The sequence below is a fragment of the Arabidopsis lyrata genome (assembly GCF_000004255.2).
Source record: "Arabidopsis lyrata subsp. lyrata unplaced genomic scaffold ARALYscaffold_7, whole genome shotgun sequence".
NCBI lineage: Eukaryota > Viridiplantae > Streptophyta > Magnoliopsida > Brassicales > Brassicaceae > Arabidopsis > Arabidopsis lyrata.
The window spans coordinates 20,139,397-20,156,501 of record NW_003302549.1 but is presented as its reverse complement, the minus strand read 5'-3'; the positions used below and the strand labels follow the sequence as shown (position 1 = coordinate 20,156,501).

At 31.5% G+C, this 17,105-nt stretch overlaps 2 long non-coding RNA genes across 2 annotated transcripts; one reads left to right on the top strand and one right to left on the bottom strand.

Moving 5' to 3' along the window:
* Positions 1–206: 206 nt before the first annotated feature.
* Positions 207–5,538, bottom strand: LOC110226799. Its single transcript, XR_002330713.1, has 2 exons — positions 4,440–5,538; positions 207–4,313 (listed from the first exon to the last, which is right to left on the bottom strand). It is a non-coding gene; the product is annotated as an uncharacterized LOC110226799 (long non-coding RNA).
* Positions 5,336–6,643, top strand: LOC110226798. Its single transcript, XR_002330712.1, has 3 exons — positions 5,336–5,411; positions 5,536–6,356; positions 6,573–6,643. It is a non-coding gene; the product is annotated as an uncharacterized LOC110226798 (long non-coding RNA).
* The last annotated feature ends 10,462 nt before the right edge of the window (positions 6,644–17,105 follow it).

Here is a 17,105-nt window from a genome sequence, read left to right as displayed (position 1 = left end):
AAATAGTTTTAATTCTTATGCTTTTTTTAAAAAAATAACTAAAAAAAATTCTATAAATTAGTGAAATTTATTTACACTATAGATAAATTAATATCACTATAAATTACTAAAATATCAGGGTCCCAACATTATAACCCAACATTTTTAATTTATAGAAGTACTTTTACTATATCGACATAATTAGAAAATCAATGCAAAACCAGAAAAAGAATAATTCGGGGCTATATAATATAGGGTTGATTCAATCACAGAAAAAGTACCACCAAAACTCCATCCAGCTAGTCATGGTACATATAAAATACTATCTATACTCATAACGGTTTTGTTGGGGACATAACACAAATAAAGAAACACCTTGTCCTCAAGGTGGAAAGAAGTTGAATGTTGAATCAGTAGCTACAATCCTTGGAAAAGCTCTCTGACTTAGCTTCACCTTGGCTCGGGAGGCTTCATGTGTTTTACAATCCTTTAGCTTCTTCGACACTCTCTCAAAAGTCGACAACAACACTTTGAACCCAAACTTCAATTTAGTCTTGTACTGAATCAGATCCAGAGTGTAACAAGAGGACAACTTGGGAAGTTTCGGCCATGAGAAGGTAATGCTATTCTTGAGCAACCCATCTTGCAACGCCACTTTCATGGGTCACAGTGTAAGTGCTCACACAAGAATTCACCGGAGACAGCAGCAAGTGTTCTTCTTCAGCTTCTTTTATACCTCGAAACGCATTCCCTCTTTTCTTATTCTCACTACATCCACCTTGCAAGAAACACTTCTTTAAATCCAAGACCGAGAATACTATATTCATAACATCTCCTGATATTCTATTCTTATTTCCTCTATCAAAGACCAACCATCCACACCTACTACTACTCGCCCCTGAAAACTCATTCCCTCTTTTCTTATGAGCATCTTCCTTCCGGGTAACAGACATAGAACACCTCTTTACCAATTCTCTAGGACTATTGATGAACTTGCTGATGTTGTAACACCTCATGATCATTTCAAGACCCACTTGGATAAAATATATGTAATCCAAATTTGATGGAAAGATGATCTTACCAACGCATTGACAGTCCCAGATGTCAAGACCACTGAATTTTGGAGTCCTCTTGAGCTATCCTGCGAATAGCTCAGTGTTTGTGTGCCTCTCTTCTTGTCATCCCAATTGAAATATGAAACCATAACTCCCTCTCCCACGGGGACATATTTGTGTCTAACAGCAGTGAAACAACCTCTTTGAATATCCACATCCCTTGCTAGGCCTCCACCTTGACACCCGTTCTTATATTCATAACTCTTATAATGCCCGATTTTACACTCTTTTTTATACTCAGCACACAACTCTTTCACATCCCATTTCATGACCCTAATATCTCTTGAGAGGGTATTCTTATCCTTTTTATCATCTTCATCAACACTATATAGCTAGTTATCTCCATACTTGCTATTCTGACTACTGCCCGCCTCTGAGAGTCTCATCTTGTCCTCAAGATGAAATGACAAACAGTGTTTGTTCTGGAGCAGGAATGCTAAAGCTTCAAGAATCATCCATATGCACTCACTCTCTCTCTCTCTCTCTCTCTCTATATATATATATATATATATATATATATATATATATATTTTATCTTCCTCTTGAGTCCTTCAATGTCATGGAACTGCCTCATACTAAGCCTTTTCATCTTTCTTTGATCTGACACACAGCTTCTTGACATATAACATTGTATCTTCATTAATGATCATCAGCCTGTGATTATCAAAAAATATGACAAACCAGAAGACAGCTTTGTAACCCCTTTGGGCTCGTTCTTCCATCAATATCAAGCCAAACCCGTCTTGACCATGTATTCAAAAATGTCTATAACCTCCGGCTTTGAACACCCAACATGCCAAAATTCTGAGCGCTTTGTCTACTACATATCCTCGCAATTGAGGCCTTTGTATTAGTTTCACAAACTGATTTATCATAGCTGTTTCAATGCTTCATGTTTCATCATCTATTAGACTCAAAAGATCTAACATCTTCATTTCCCCCCTTTTTAACTTAGTTTGATACTCAAGCACTCTGCTCTTTAAATCAAACTTCATTCAGTCAAAGACACACGCAAGCAGCATCCATCCATTCTCATTAGTCAGTTTCAAGTAAAACCCCATTCTTCAATTCATGTCCTCAGACCAGATAAGATTGAAGAACTCTCTTTGTGTGCGATATCTCCCCCTGCTTGAGTGCATAACTAAGTTAAAAACTCAAAGAAAATGATGTCAACCTCTGCCTTTGCCTCTAAATGTGTTTGATTCCAACAGATATGTTGACACAGCTTCTGATCATTCTCTGAAGTTCCTTTTATTGCCATCTGTCATTCACGGAGCGTCTTCTGCATCAACTTTTCTAATATTTCTTCTACAGTCCTTCCCTTCGAAGCAAAAACATGGAGCTTTCTAACGATTTTTTTTTTTCTGCAAAGCTTCTCCAATATTGAAGGTCTTTTTCTTCTTGTGATAGCAACAGATCCATGAATACTTCAATACGTGAATCCTCATCTTTATGAACGAGCTATGAGAAGACTGATTCTTCACCACTAACTTGTGTTTTACGTTTCTTCAACAAACACAATCAGATTCTCACATTAATAACTCTTCATGATAAACCAAATTCTGAAGACGCCGACGTAGAGATCAGTTTCAGACTCCATTTACTCAAATGCCTTGTACTCTCAGAACTGCTGAGCCAATGCTCTGACATTCATGTCTCTGGATTGGTATTTGAGCCAATTCTTGTTTTCATACACAATTCTTGTCAGATGGCATCTTATATAGTATCAGATTTAGTGACTTTCTCCTAATCAAGAATTTACACCAGCACGCTGTCACCAAATACCACAAACAGAACATCTCTTTCCTTTCCAAAGGGTTACTCTAACTCCAATAGAAGATTCTTCTCTCATTCAGCTGAGTTTCGGATTTAAATTCCTTCAGCGGTGTCAACTCCTATCGACCTTGTAGTTGCAGCGGATACATCGCAGATTGATCCCAATCAGCTTCTCATATAGAGTGAATCATCACGTAGAATTCTCCTCTCCAATTGCTTTTCACTTTTGGTTTCTCTTTAAGATGAAACAATTTCTCACAGTTTATCACCAGCATGAGCCACACTTGAAATCTCCTTGCAAATTTTCTCCAAAAGAACCTTTGACTGAACTTTTCTTCACAAGAAAACTTCTCAACCAACATGCATTATCTTTCTTTGATCTGAGACTTTCCATGACTTTATACCTTGATTTAACAGAAAGTTTGATGACAGAATATCATCATAAACCTTACTAATAACAATCATTGAGAATAACCTCTTCTCCCACATAATCTCATCTTTCTCATGAACTAAGAACTTTTTATTTTTTGTCTCAACTTCTCTCTTAGCCTTAGTTGCAATCTTTCTGTGTCAAAGTCTCATCTAAAAACGATTTTCAGCATTCTTCATAAACCTTACTGATGATAATCATTCAGAAGAACCTCTTCTCTTACATAATTTCATCTTTCTCATGAACTAAGAACTTTTTCTGTCTCAACTCCTCTCTTAGTCTCAGTTGCAATCTCTGTGTTTCAAAGTCTCTTCTAAAAACGCTTTTCAGCATTCTTCATAGTTTCTAGGATGCTTCCATAACATGTTTCAACATCTATGCTCTTCACCTTTTTCATGTCATTAGAAACTCATTGTTCCATAAGACTTTGAATCAACTGTTCTGAAATGTCATCAGTAAACTATGTTCCCGGACTCCAAATCCAGTGTCCTTCTACCAGAATCTAGTTTCACATGTCTAGAGTATCTCTGCAAAATTTCATCTCATTCCGAGTTTATTTGGTCATCCGGTTGACATTTCCATAAGAACTGGTCAAATCTGAAACTTTCAGATGAACTGTGCCCGGAAGAAGCTCGAATAAAACACAAACCAACCGTCAAAATCTCAATCCCACCGTTGATACTCAAGACAGCATTTTCACGAAGCTTACCACCAAGTTTCAGCTTGATCGGATTACGTTTCATCCACCAAACGTTTTCTTGAATCAGACATCTCCTTTCTTGTTTTCTCCTTTCTTCTCTAATTCAAAAATCATATACTGTGACATTGCAATATCTCTCGTTGTCGAAGAGGGAGACTTGAATGAAGTCTCAGATGAATTGATGGTGAATAAAGAGATGCTCGCCAGAGATGAGGGCTGAGAGTTACACCAGAAAATTCACCGGTTAGGATGTGGTGGTTGAAGACGGCGGCCGTGACGGTGACTGGTGATCGGTGAGAGTTGTGACCTCTAGCTGTCGTCGGAGATAGAGAAAAAGGGTCGATTAAGAAGAATAAATCGAAGCAAGAGGGAGATGAGGAAGAAAAATCAAAATTGGGTATTTAATCAAAGGGTTCAAGAGGGAGTGTTGGATTTGAACCTTTGATTAAATATGCGAAAGAGAAAGCAAAGGCTCGTGATTAAATCGTGAAGGAGCAAAGTCAACGACAAAGTTTATGGACACCGTAGATCTCGCCGCCGTCCTCTACAGCACAGAGCCGACAAAGTGAGCAAAGTGAGCGATCCAGGACGACCGCTCCACCTTGACCGGCGACCACCGCACCGCCAGAGAACAGATCTGAGCGACTTCGATGAAAGGCTTCAACCGACAATGTTGTGGACTCGCATACAGACAAGTGGGCCGAGCTCGGTGATTGTATCTGGATAGAGATAGAGAGATTTATTTAAATAAAGCCCAGGCCCACGTCGACCACTCAGATTTATCCCACGTCGTCCCCTCGAATTTTTATGGACTGGTTTATAACAGATGAGGGAAGATCAAAACTGGCCGGTGATGAAGCTGTATCCCATAAAACGACATCAAAGGATCTTTGATCCACTCGTGAAATAAACCAATACACAGTCTGAGGCCAGTTCCTTTTTTTTTCCATGAACTGTGAAGTGTGAATGATGCTTACATTCTCAGAGTCCCACATCAATAGGAAGCTTTTCGAGTGACCACAATGCTCTGTTTCTTTCGCCGAGCTGTCTCTTTCGCTTCTTCAGCTTCAGTTATGTGAATCTACGATTAGGAAGAAACAAGGGTGGTGAAGAGTATCGTGTTCCGTTTTGTTCTGTGGCTCTTGATGTTCCTAAGTTACGTATAGCTCAAGGCTTTTTGGTTTTGAGAGATTTGAAGCTTCCTGTGAACGGTTTGGTTATGCTAATGGATATTGGCCTTGTTGAGTTCTCTTTTGGTCTTCCCTTCGAGCTATTTTCAATCTGATTATGTAATTCCTTTGGTTGCTTACATTCTCGGTGTTTCCTCTGCCTAAGGTTAACGGCGTTTGGAATCTTTTAGGGAGTTTCAAAGCGGTGCCTACTAAATAAAAGGAGATCTCTTTGCTCTATGGTATGTATCTGATTTACGTGTTCGTGTCCCTTATTCTCGTCTTAATTAATTTCACATCTTGAAAAGGGTTTATTGCTATGAATTTAATTCTGTAATTGAGTTGGTGAATAAGGAAAAGGAACAGTTGTTTTTGGTACAAGGGCTTCAAGATTTTTGAGAGATTCTTCTCACGGAACATGAATCTGTATCATTACGCTACGGATCAATGCTATTTTGTGTCGGACGAGTCGGGACACATTTGACCAAGGAGATTGTGAGGAAGATCTAAATGTTGGTTACAGATATCCTGCCATCAAACCACAGGATGATCTTAAGAATTGTAGCTAGAGAAGAGTTTGACCGTGGCTGGTATGACCATTTGAAGAATTTATCTTCATTGGAAGTGTTAAAGATCTTCGCGTCCACGGAACTTGAAGATAGGTCCAAATCCTTTCACTCTTTGAGACTTTCTGTATGTTTACGGCAATTATCTCACTTGACTTTCTCCTTGACACCAATAGCAACAACTTTCAACACCCTTGCGTCTCAAACAAAGAACATTACTCGGTGGTACAAGAATCTGTCAATAACTCTGCGTTGAATCAGTTGATGCAAATTAAGGAGCTTTATGGTTATGATCAGAATAACATGTGATGTCACCAACATCAACGTTCTAGAGATCATTGTCTCCCCAAACACAGTTTCAGATGACTTCTGTTGTGATTTTCCTTATATAGAAACACCAGCTTCTCTCAAGATATTTTCCAGACATGTTTTCAAACTACATTCTTTCTGACAACTCGTGATTTCTCTAAAACAAAAACAAGCAAACTGTCCACAATTCGGAGAAAAATAAAACTACCTCATCAATGGTGAAGTAGCTTATTAAAGAGAGTGAATCTACGGAGCCAGAAAATGATACCCTTTTGCTTTTGGTCTCCACAACAAACTTGCGTAGGGAAGACGGTAACAATATATTAGGGCTCACAAAAGTCTAAGTAATTTACACTCTTTTGAAAATTTGACCGCGTCCGGTCATCGACCTTTATTTAACTCCGGTTAAAATTCGAACCAACGTCCAAACAAGAAAGTTTTAACAAGGCAAGATATAATAGATTGTAAAAGACTCTCATTCGATATAAATAATCTTAAAGCTAGAGCTGAAAAACTTTTTCTCTGTAGGATTGATGATCGGATCGGTCAGGTATTGTGAAGGATACTATCGGTGATTGTCTTCAGGATATGGCTACATTGGTTGTTGTCTTGTTGATGTATTATCATTGGTAAGATATAAAATTCCAAACTATATTTTATTTGTTATCATATATCCAATGCATCGTATTAGATCATATATTTTGTTTGATGCTTAGGGTTGTGAGAAATTGCTAGTAATCATTTTTTTCTTTTCTTTTGTAGGTAGTAATCATTTTTCATCTTGCCCGTGTATATATTTTCCTCGATTGAACAACACGGAAGAGTTACAATTAATTGAGATGATGGAGACTGTAAGCCGTCTATTGGAGGCTATGCAATTAACCAACATGCTTCATCACTTCCATGTATATATCTTGCGATTCTCTTCTCTCTACTATTACATAAAAACATTTTGGAAACTTTAACACAACACAACTATTTTTTTTTTGTTCTCAATGACACAATGCAATTATGAATACCTAATTGAACCAAATAAATTGTCAATCTCATATAAACAAACAATACAATTCTAATGCAGCTAAAAATATTTTAATACAATACAATTTTCTCTACTTCTTTATAACCAAGTCATGTACGTTTGTAAAAAATATTTTAATACAATACGATTTGTACGTTTATTTAGAAAAAGTTAATTAACTGGAAGTTTCATATGAGAACGAAAAAAATTGAAGACTTTAGTTGAGAATAAACAATATCTATGCTAGTACTTTTGAAGTATATTTTTAATGGGTGAAGCAAAATACATTTGAATACAATAGGTATTCGACCCGTTTACAAATTTTGTTCATAAAAAGTTTGTTACGTCGGGTTATATTTAACCCAACTCATACACCAAATATTTCTTATCTATACTAGTATTTTTGAAATACATTTTTAGCGGGTGGGATAAAATGCATTTGGATACAATGGGTATACGACCCGTTTACAACTTTTGTTCATAAAAAGTTTGTTCGGTCGGGTATATTTAACCCAAGTCATATACCGAATATTCCTTATCTATACTAGTATCTAGTATCATCGCAGCACTTTTTGTGACAGGTGGGTAAAAAAGCTTTCGGGTATATCGGATATCCGACCCATTTTAAAAATTCCTTCACAAAAAATTTGTTGGGTCGGGTTATATTTAACCCAACTCATACACCGGATATTCCATATTTAATAATTTAGATTTTTAGAAGATTTGATTAAAATTTATAATTATGATTCTCCTACCATCTTTGTTTGATTTGTTTTTAACTGTTTTGAATCATCATATAATACATAAAGTAAAAAAAAAAATCAATTTTTTTTCTGCATATACTGTGATTCAAAATTTTAAAAACGGACATATATTATCCAATTGACGAAAATGTGTGTTCAACGTTCTACATCGATTAAAATATTTAGACAATGATTCAGAATCATATCATAAATATGAACATTAATAAAATAAATGAGTTTTTTAGCGGGATGGGTTTGGCGGGACGGGTTTTTGAATCAACAATAATAAAAAGATTAAAATATCATTAATCCGCCGCTTCAATACGGATTTAATCCTTATTTTTTTAATACAAATCACAGGACGGGTTAAGAAATTACGGAACGAGTTATATTTCGGAAATGATTTATATGGCGGACGAATTTGAATCAATATTTATATACCGCTTTAATACGGGTTAAATCCTCAGTTTATTAATAATTATCTCGTGGACTCGTGGTATACCGTTACTTAATAACAATTGTAAACTATAATATAAATAAATATGTTATAAGGAGATACAATTTACAAAATATTTTTATACTAACTTTAAAATTAAATCATCCCGCGGTGTACCGCGGGTTTAAATCTAGTTTTGAAGTACATTTTTAGCGGGTGAGGTAAAATGCATTTGGATACAATGGGTATCCGACCCGTTTAAAAATTTTATTCATAAAAAGTTTGTTCGGTCGGATTATATTTAACCCAACTCATACACCGAATATTTCATATTTAATCATTTAGATATTTATAAAATTTGACTAAGAGTTAGAATTATGATTCTCCTATAATCTTTGTTTGATTTGTTTTTAACTGTTTTGAATCATCATATAATACATAAAGTCAAAATTAATTTTTTTTCTGCATATACTGTGATTCAAAATTTTTAAAACGGACATATATTATCCAATTGACAAAAATGTGTGTTCAACGTTCCACATCGACTAAAATATTTAGACAATGATTCAGAATCATATCATAAATAAGATCAACATTAATAAAATAAATGGTTTTTTGGCGGGACGAGTTTGGCGGGACAAAGTTTTTAAATCAACAATAATAAACAATTAAAATATCATTAATCCGCCGCTTCAATAAGGATTAAATCTTTAATTTTTTTTAATACCACCAATATTAGACATATCAAATCAGTCTCATTTAGAAACGATTGTAAAATTAAAAACAAAAATTGTCCCGTGATATAATGTCATTTACTAACAATTGTAAACTATAAATATTAAATATCATAGAGAATGATACAATTTGAAAACTTTTATATATAATAAATAATCGTTAAATTTTAAAAATTACTACTTTTAGGAAATAAATTACGGGACGGGTTGAGAAATTACAGGACATGTTATATTTCGGATCAGGGTTATATGGTGGAAAAGTTTGAATCAATATTTATAAAATTTTAAATATCATTAACATGCCGCTTTGATACGGGTTAAATATTCAGTTTATTAACAATTGTCTTGTGTACTCATGGTATACCGTTACTTAATAACAATTGTAAACTATAAAATACATATATTTTATAAAGATATACAATTTGCAAAATTTTATATAAACTAAATTTAAAAATAAATCATCCTGCGGTGTACCACGGGGTTAAAATCTAGTACTATGTTATTTACAAAATTTCTCAAACAGACTAATAATTGAGAATAAACAATATACTACGCGACTGTTTTTGGTTTTTAATACTAATACTTAACTTAGTAAATTTAACCAAATTATTAAATTTTAATCGAATAATCGAGGAAACTCTTTACCCCGCGCAGAGCGCGGATCAACCCCTAGTTTTTTTAAACAAATATCAATTCAACAAAAATTTTGCTTGAGTAATGGATCAGGATTTGAGTGTTGATATTCAATTTCATACATTTTTTTTACGTATAATTTATATACTACTATAAAATTTTAAATATTTTAGTTTGTAACACTTTTTTTTTTTTGGACTAAAACTTGTTTTCATTCCATTAAGGTAGAACTCAAGTACATAGATAAAAGGAATCTTAGATCCCAAAGTTTCAATAACAACAGAGAGGGCCTTTACCCAAAGCCAACATAAAGTAGATAAAAAGATAGATAAAGTTAATCGATAATAACTTCTTAAGAGTTTTGAGCCAAAAGTTATGAAGCATTTTGGTACATGTGAGATCAAAAATAATTGATGAGTCTTCCAAGAGCGAGTCAACGGAGAAAAAATTAGCCACTATCAAGAGACGAAGTGGCGTTGGTGGATGGACCAAAGTCGAGATTCTCGCCGGCACGAGAAGAACTACACGAGGTAGTGCTTTGACAAGGTTTCGAGCAAGGATGAAGGTGCTATGATGTTTGAGGTTGTTTGCTAAAATTGTCACGGAGTGAGAGTTGAGCTTAGACAAACCGTATCATGTGGAGCTGGTGTGGAGAGCGTGTTACTTAAATTGTCATAAAAGTATGAAGGAGAATGATCATTGGACATGTTCAAGAACCTAAAAAAAGCTTTAACAACCAGGATTCACAATTGATAGGTGCAAGACCGTAACAGAACAGGTGGGTCCTCTCACATGAAGTCATTGGCGGGCATGGAGGTTAAGGAATTCCACACAAAGTTTGTAGTCGATTTGCCACAAGAAGTAAAAAAAAATTCAGACCTGAGTATCAAGCTTTTAAATGGATGAAAGTCTTCCCTAAAGTAGTTAATCTGCACATAAATGGTTTCGGAAAACAGGGGGAGTGGATAAATGGGGCTGAAGAAGCTTCGGTAATCACCGCTCCTTGGATGCGGGATCATAATGCCGTTTTTGTAACATTTAAAAATAGTTTTAATAGATATTTTGTAAGAATATCATCAATACTTAATATATCAAAAAATTAAAAATTATAAATACTCTAATTTAGTTTTTTTTTTTTAAATATATTTAAAAATATTTATAATAGGTGGCGGGTTATATTATATGATGGAATGATTTATGATCCTTATAACTATTTAAATATTTATATTTAATTTCATACAATTCTATTTTTGAAATTCATAATTTTATATATTACAATAAAAAAAATTTCAAAATATTTGAAATTGGAACAATTAAAAATAGTTTAATTTAATATTTTAAAAAATATCATAAATATTTAATAAAGCAAAAAGATAAAAGTTATAAATACTCCATTTTGATTTTTTAAAACAGATATATTTAAAATATTTATAGCAGGCAGCGGGTTAAATATAATGTATTATATATGAATGTATTATATATGATAAAAAAGAGTTATGATCCTTAGAACATACGTTATGTTAAGATTATATGATGAGATTGTTAAATAATGTTTGACACCTCCAAATGTTTGAAAATTTGATTTTGCAAGCAATTTTGAAAATAACAAATGATGGATTGTACATGTGCACGCAATTTTTCATTGGGATTCTAAAATGAAAATATAGAATCCACGCACGGGTTGAATTTGATATTATTATATACCAAAATATGTTCATAACATATTTGATTATGCGGATAATTGCTAAATTCTGTAACTAGCTCAAACAAATCTCTATTTCAACAACCAAAGAATTATAAATTGAAAAAGGAACTTCCCAAAGTAATTCAAAATAATAGCTAATTTATTTAATTAACTCAAAATAATCTACGTTTTAGATGCGACTCATTTATGATCTTTCAATTTTTGTTGTAACTGAATTATATGCAATCTCACTTTGTGGTTGTTAACAGAAATTAACTCATTGTTCAAACAATACTAATCTATACTATATAAAAGTCGAGCTATAAGCTCCTCAGACCGTCCACGTAGGATTTTAAATGACCAATCGGGATCTGACATCTTGCTAATTAACATGTTTTGATTCTAATAATTTTCTATTTAAAAGTTTCAGTAAAAAGGAAAAAAAAAACAATAAGAGAAATATTTGAAAATATGGAAATATTTGAAAATATGGAAATATTTGAAAATATGGAAATATTTCTAATTATAATCTTGTGTTATTTAAAAATATAATATAAATAATCAAAATGTAAAGTTTTAATTTTTAAAAGATTATTAAATTTGTAAACGAAATATCTAAAACTATGAAAAAATTCTGAATATAAATTTTGTCAAAAAGGAGAAATATTTGAAAATATGGAAATATTTCAAATTATAATCTTGCTTTATATATAAACATAATAGAAATAATCTTGTGTTATTTAAAAACATAACATAAATAATCAAAATGTAAAGTTTTAATTTTTAAAAGATTATTAATTTTATAAACGAAATATCTAAAAATATGAAACAATTCTGAATATAAATTTTGTCAAAAAAAAAAGAAATATTTGAAAATATGGAAATATTTTCAAATTATAATCTTGTGTTATATAAAAACATAATATAAATAATCAAAATGTAAAGTTTTGATTTCTTAAAGATTATTAAATTTATTTATCTATACTATATAAAGGTCGAGGTTATAAGTTTCTGATGTCGTCCACGTGGGATTTTAAACCACCAATCCCGATTTGTCATCTCATTAGTTAACATATTTTGATTCGAAGCCATAAGCTTCTGAGACCGTCCACGTAGGATTTTAAACGACCAATCGTGGTGTGCCATCTCGCTAATTAACATTTTTTAGATTCTAATAATTTTCTATTTTAAATTTTTTGTAAAAATGGATAAAAGTAACATATGAAAATAAGAAAAATATATAGAAATATAGAAAATTTTCTTAATATTAATTTTGTACAAAAATATATAATATAAAATAGTCAAATGTAAAGTTATATTTTTCTAAAATTTTATTATATTTTAAACAAAAATATTTAAAATATGGAAAATATTCTAAATATAAAAATTTTAGTTAATCATAATAGCATTATCATTAATTTAATATCTTTATATTTCATTTATTAGATAAAATAAATATTTGTGAAAAGAAAAGAAAAACAATATTTGGGATTTAAAACAACCAATTGCGGTTAGGCATCTCACTAATTAATATTTTTAAACGTCACAATAATTAACATTTTTAAATTCTAATATTTTTTATATTAAGATATTTATGAAAAGGAAAAAATAACAGATATGTAAAGAAGAGAAACGTAAAATGTTGAAAACAACATATGAAAATAAGAATAATGTAAGATTTAGTTATTAGAATATATATAAAATAATTTCTTAGATTAAGAATATTTGTGAATGGTAGATGTGCTAATGGGAATAGAGAATGACACAAAGACAATGAGTGCTTGCAAAAAGATAGAAAGAGTGATACCTCTCAAAATAAAAAAATTATGAAGACGGAAATTCATACTCACATTGAAAAGAATGAGAGAAAAATATGAGTTGTTAAAAAAAAAGTATAGATAAGTTTATCAGTATATTTTTTTTATATAATTTTTTTTTTAAAAGAACTATACTAAATAATGCAGTGAAGATAGACAAAAAAAAATAGTGAATTTGCGCATACCAAAATGAGAAAGTCATCGAATTATGTCGCCTTACAAACATTTATTTTATGAGATTCAGCCAAAACGTCGTACATGAAAAGACTCAGTCATCCAAAATTTATTTTTATAAATTTATTTGATAATAAACTTGTTTTTACACAAATCACTCTTTGTGTAACAAGGAACATTTAGTTCATGATGACCTATATTGATGCAATAAATAGTAAAACTATTATTTCCTGAATATTTTCCAATCAAAACTTCTTAAAAACCGATCTAATGTGAAAATTAATGTTACCAACTAGATTTATATTTTCGATTTCAAGGTTCAACTTCAAAATGACGAAATTTCATTTAGTTCAACTATGAAGGAATCAGGACAACAAGACATCTACATACAACTATGTACAATATCTAGTTGTCAAGGACCCCACAAAAAATAAAATGTTGTAATATAAATTTTTTTAAAGGGTAAAATCGACAATTCATAATGTTATGTTCGCCCTACTTAAATCTAATCGCTAACATACAACTATGTACAATATCTAGTTGTCAAGGACCCCACAAAAAATAAAATCTACCACCACATACGTCTAAAAAAAATGCTCAAACGTGCTAGTTGAGTAAACCGTTACTCTGCCTCGTTATGACAGAGTTATAAAATAACTCTGTCATAAGGATTAACTCTGTCATGTTACGACAGACTTATTTCGCAAAATCTGTCAAGTAACTCTATATCCCTCATTAAGTCTGCTGCCAGTACATGTTACTCTTCCGCATAACTCAATTTTTTTATAACTCTGCCACCACATACGTTAAATCTGTCACGGTGCTATTTTAGTAAACGTAAAGTCATCATAATCTGTCATGTAACTCTGGTTTTTTTTCAACTATGCCACCACTGTAATTAACTCAATCAAATAACTCTATCGCCTTATTACTCTATCACATAACTTATTCAACCTAATAACTCTAACGTGATAATCTACCAAAACCTATTAACTCTATCGTCACTACAACGATAGACTTTTGATGTGGAGGAAAATTTTTCCTCTTAAAACTCACTTTCTCTCTCTGATGTGGCAGCATCTTTTAATGGCAGTTTTGTAATAACTTTTTTCCTATAACAACAATTCAAGGGTTATTTGACCATTAATGATCAACAAATAGTACAAGCTATATAAGTAATAAACACACTTTTATGTGTTATTTGAGTAACTCACCCTTAACTTTATCTATCTTTTTATCTACTTTATGTTGGCTTTGGAGAAAGGCCCTAACTGTTGTTATTGAAACTTTGGGATCTAAGATTCCTTTTATCTATGTACTTGAGTTCTACCTTAATGGAATGAAAACAAGTTTTAGTTCAAAAAAAAAAAAGTGTTACAAACTAAAATATTTAAAATTTTATAGTAGTATATAAAATTATACGTCAAAAAATATGTATGAAATTGAATATCAACACTCAAATCCTGACCCGTTACTCAAGCAAAATTTTTGTTGAATTGATATTTGTTTAAAAAAACTAGGGGTTGATCCGCGCTCTGCGCGGGGTAAAGAGTTTCCTCGATTATTCGATTAAAATTTAATAATTTGGTTAAATTTACTAAGTTAAGTATTAGTATTAAAAACCAAAAACAGTCGCGTAGTATATTGTTTATTCTCAATTATTAGACTGTTTGAGAAATTTTGTAAATAACATAGTACTAGATTTTAACCCCGTGGTACACCGCAAGATGATTATTTTTAAAGTTAGTTTATATAAAATTTTGCAAATTGTATATCTTTATAAAATATATATATATATTTTATAGTTTACAATTGTTATTAAGTAACGGTATACTATGAGTACACAAGACAATTGTTAATAAACTGAGGATTTAATCCGTATCAAAGCGGTATGTTAATGATATTTTAAAATTTTATAAATATTGATTCAAATTTTTTCACCATATAACCCTGTTCCGAAATATAACATGTCCTGTAATTTCTCAACCCGTCCCGTAATTTATTTCCTAAAAGTAGTAATTTTAAAATTTAACGATTATTTATTATATATAAAAGTTTTCAAATTTTATCATTCTCTAGGACATTTAATATTTATAGTTTACAATTGTTAGTAATAACATTATATCACGGGATAATTTTTGTTTTTAATTATACAATCGTTTCTAAATGAGACTGATTTGATATGTCTAATATTGGTGGTATTAAAAATAATTAAGGATTTAATCCTTATTGAAGCGGCGGATTAATGATATTTTAATTTTTTATTATTGTTGATTCAAAAACTTTGTCCCGCCAAACCCGTCCCGCCAAAAAACCATTTATTTTATTAATGTTGATCTTATTTATGATATGATTCTGAATCATTGTCTAAATATTTTAGTCGATGTGGAACGTTGAACACACATTTTTGTCAATTGGATAATATATGTCCGTTTTAAAAATTTTGAATCACAGTATATGCAGAAAAAAATTAATTTTTGACTTTATGTATTATATGATGATTCAAAACAGTTAAAAACAAATCAAACAAAGATTATAGGAGAATCATAATTCTAACTCTTAGTCAAATTTTATAAATATCTAAATTATTAAACATGAAATATTCGGTGTATGAGTTGGGTTAAATATAATCTGACCGAACAAACGGGTCAGATTAAACACAAAATTGTATTGTATTAAAATATTTTTTAAACGGGTCGGATACCCATTGTATCCAAATGCATTTTACCTCATCCGCTAAAAATGTACTTCAAAAAACTAGTATAGATAAGGAATATTCGGTATATGACTTGGGTTAAATATACCCGACCGAACAAACTTTTTATGAACAAAAGTTGTAAACGGGTCGTATACCCATTGTATCCAAATGCATTTTATCCCACCCGCTAAAAATGTATTTCAAAAATACTAGTATAGATAAGAAATATTTGGTGTATGAGTTGGGTTAAATATAACCCGACGTAACAAACTTTTTATGAACAAAATTTGTAAACGGGTCGAATACCTATTGTATTCAAATGTATTTTGCTTCACCCATTAAAAATATACTTCAAAAGTACTAGCATAGATATTGTTTATTCTCAACTAAAGTCTTCAATTTTTTTCGTTCTCATATGAAACTTCCAGTTAATTAACTTTTTCTAAATAAACGTACAAATCGTATTGTATTAAAATATTTTTTACAAACGTACATGACTTGGTTATAAAGAAGTAGAGAAAATTGTATTGTATTAAAATATTTTTAGCTGCATTAGAATTGTATTGTTTGTTTATATGAGATTGACAATTTATTTGGTTCAATTAGGTATTCATAATTGCATTGTGTCATTGAGAACAAAAAAAAAATAGTTGTGTTGTGTTAAAGTTTCCAAAATGTTTTTATGTAATAGTAGAGAGAAGAGAATCGCAAGATATATACATGGAAGTGATGAAGCATGTTGGTTAATTGCATAGCCTCCAATAGACGGCTTACAGTCTCCATCATCTCAATTAATTGTAACTCTTCCGTGTTGTTCAATCGAGGAAAATATATACACGGGCAAGATGAAAAATGATTACTACCTACAAAAGAAAAGAAAAAAATGATTACTAGCAATTTCTCACAACCCTAAGCATCAAACAAAATATATGATCTAATACGATGCATTGGATATATGATAACAAATAAAATATAGTTTGGAATTTTATATCTTACCAATGATAATACATCAACAAGACAACAACCAATGTAGCCATATCCTGAAGACAATCACCGATAGTATCCTTCACAATACCTGACCGATCCGATCATCAATCCTACAGAGAAAAAGTTTTCAGCTCTAG